Source organism: Frankliniella occidentalis, unplaced genomic scaffold (assembly GCF_000697945.3).
Source record: "Frankliniella occidentalis isolate FOCC.00 unplaced genomic scaffold, Focc_3.1 Scaffold254, whole genome shotgun sequence".
NCBI lineage: Eukaryota > Metazoa > Arthropoda > Insecta > Thysanoptera > Thripidae > Frankliniella > Frankliniella occidentalis.
In genome coordinates, this window is record NW_026267380.1 from 266,510 (window position 1) to 270,072 (window position 3,563).

Below are 3,563 nucleotides of genomic sequence, written 5' to 3' on the forward strand. Positions count from 1 at the left end.
ATTTGTGATTATCACTGATTTTTTGTGATTATCGTGATTATTTGTGATTATCGTGATTATTTGTGATTATCGTGATTATGAGTATTACCATGATTATGGAGGATTATCAAATGATTATCAATGATTATCAAATGATTATCGAGGGAGTGTACGAGGATTATTGAAGTGGTAGACCCTTGAATTTGGGCTGCCAGCGTCCGCACTTCAATCCATTGCTTCTGTGAAACTTTGAGCCAAGCTGCTGCGCCTTCAATCTCTCAATGTCCAAAGGGTTCTACTTTGACGAGTTACCGCTTAGGAGAACATAAAAAAAAACTTTTGGGGAGAATTTTTGAACCTTTGATACCCTCATTTACACCCTTAGGGGTGGTTGCCAGGATTTGCCGTAGGTGTTTCGTTCTCTAAGAGTGGACCTTAAGATACCCAGAAAATTTCACGTCTCTAGCACATCTCCTTCTAGTGGAACAGACAGACAGACAGACACACAGACAGACACACAGACAGACACACAGACAGACACACAGACACGAGGTCGTTTGCATAAGCCCACTGGCTATCTTTTTCAAAGCAGAAGGGCGGGCTAAAAATGCTTTCTAAGCAGAAGGGTGGGTTGTAGTCGCGGTGCTTCACCATAACATCGTGTCTACGAGGCAAATTTTAAGGACGACGGGTTTTTGCGGGCCGAAGGCCCGTTACATCATTTGATTATGTTCTTCATCAAATTGCGTGACAGAAACGGTCGGGCTGCAGGCCTGACCATCGCCGCCGGCAGGCCAAGCAGGCCCGGCCCCTGCCGAACGGGGTTTTCGGCGGAGCGAAGCGCACTGCAAAATGCTTGCAAAGAATAGGTTAATATTGCAACCTATTTTCTCGCAGCTTGCAAAGAATTTTCAAGCATTGTAATATGAACTAGTGCTTTGCAAGCTTGCAAACTATTTCTTTGCAATGCGATCAGATTGTTTGCAAGGATTCTGACATCTTGCAAAGAACTTCTCTGCAATACGATCTAATTCTTTGCAATACAAAGCTCGCAAATTCTTTGCAACGTTGCCAAGAATATAGTTTGCAAGCATTTTACAGTGCGGAGCTGGCAATGCCGTTTGGCGGAAGGGCGGGCCTGCTTGTTAGTATAAGCTTTCGTTTATCAGCGATGATCTCAAGGGTACTCTTTACTGATTCCTCCACATTGTCTCTTGCCGCTTTAGATTTAGACCTGGCGCCTTCTTGAGCTGGTTTGTTGCGTAACTTGATGGCAAGCTTTCCTTTTGGTGCCGAAGTTATATTACCTGCTGAGTGTGGTGCTATGTAGTATGTTTTCTGCAAGAAATAGCAAAGATTAGCACATGCTCGAAAAAAATCAGTTTAAAATAAATGAGCAACTATATAGAGTATGCGTACCGTATCTTCAAATTCAAAAATCTCCACAATCCTGTCAGCAATGACCGCAAATTACTTACGCTAAAAACTGTTTGACGACATTACAAAACTGTACTGTACTTTTAAAGACTCTGATACAGATAAACAACAGTTCTACCTTTCCATGCAATCATGGATGTCAGTGACTATTACGTCTACTTTATCGTTTCTTTGCTTCTCTACCAACAATGCCCTCTTTCCTGTAGAACATTTGGACTCATAAACCTTCAAAAGGTGTTGTCCTATCCGAGAATTCTTCAAAAACATTAACAGGTCCTGTGACAAAAGAAAAGCCAACGTTAACTTGTGGTGCACACAACTAATTAATTCTACTTTCAACAATTGAAGAAATTTAATATTTTACTTACAAGTTGCTCAGCATACCGTGCACTGTCAAGAGTAGTCAATTTTTTCTTCACAGCTAATTCAGCAACACGCTCAGTGCTCTTCCGTTTCGTAGTGGGACCAGTACTTGAAAGCGGCAGTGAAGAGCTCGAAGGGCCGGCAGCATTTGGATCTGGACGTAGATCAGAATAAGAAAAAGAGGAGAGATTTAAGCCTAGCTCAAAGCCTACATAGCAGCCTATTTCCGAGATGCTAGGGGACAGCTTGCCGGTTTCTTGCTGAGCTGGAGCCTAAAAACATAGATTTACAGGTAAAAACCGCAAACACATTTCAAGAATTTCCACAAGAGCACCTAACGCACCTTGATATTTTGCCACAAACGGGTTTGCTCTCCTTTATATTGTTATGGATGACAAGTCGTCTTTTTCAAGGGCGAGCAGACTTTCCTAGTTAAACCGCTGAGCTGTGAAAAAAAACAAAAAACACAAATGTCAGTATGAGTACAAAAAAAAAAAAAAACTGGCCTGCCGGCCGGTAACGAGACAGTCTGTCTAGCTCCAAGGGCAAATTCAAAATTTAGGCGCTAAGGCATGTATCTTTAAATTCAATAAGGCATCAAAATAAGACTGAAAATCTGATTATCAAAACTGTAACGTTAATCAGCAATATCGGCAACGGCAACCTTTATCAAAATGGGGTACTTTCACCTTACCCACGAGCGCTTTTTTCAAGTCAGAAAGCTGTAGTTAAAATCAAAAACAACGAAAAACAGCAAATTATGCTAGAGTCACCATTCAAAATTTGCTGAATTCGTAATTTCGGCGTGTGCGAAAACAAGCACATTTCATATTTCAGAGCGTTCTGGTTTAAATTTATAATTTGATCAGACTGAGACCGCTTCTGAAGTGGACGGGCCATGTGGCGCGCGCACCCAGATCGTTCTTTGATCCAAAGAAATTTTTTCTTTGGCCATTACTCAACGAAATTTTCCTTCATCCAAAGAAATTTTCGTTGCCGTGGCTGGCATCTTTATGAAAATTTATTGGTCCAGCGGAGACACTTGGAGTACTTTGATTCAAAGAAATTTCTTTGGCGCGCGACGCTCGGCGCAGCGCTGCCTACAGTATCATTCGGCCTCAAGTGTCGCTCGGTTTCGCTCGGTTCCCGTTCGGCCCCGTTCGGCCCCGTTCGGCTCCACCCGCCCGACGCGACGAACCCAAAGAGCCGACGAGCTGGATCTGTTCGCCCATCTACACGGCGTTTTCCCCAACCTTTCCATTTCCGTCGATCTCTTCGAGCCTCGAGCCTGCAAGTTAATGAAGGATTCAGATTCAGATTCAGATTCTTTATTTTCCGATCAAAATATCCAAAAAGGTACATAGAGATGGAATAGTCAAAACAGGAGCATTACAGAGCAGAGCAAGCAGAAGACTCTACATCACAGACAATACATCACAGACACATAAAAGATAGAAATATCACATATTGTAGAATTCATCTAACTCGTAGAATTCTTTATCAATTAAAAAGGCTTTAAGTACACTTTTAAAACCATATTTACATTTGTTAGATTTAATACTATCTGGTAACTTATTATATATTAATATAGATCTATTTTTTATACTACATTGTTTTTCGAAGCGTACAATGATTGGACCAAGTTGGGTACCCCTCGCCGCCGCCGCAGCACGCAAGAAGCCCACAGCGAAAGATAAGACAAAGAAGAGGCAGACAAAACGATCTTGCATCCCTGCGAAGAGGAGAAGAACCGACCCCTCACTGACAACCTCTGATGAAGACGA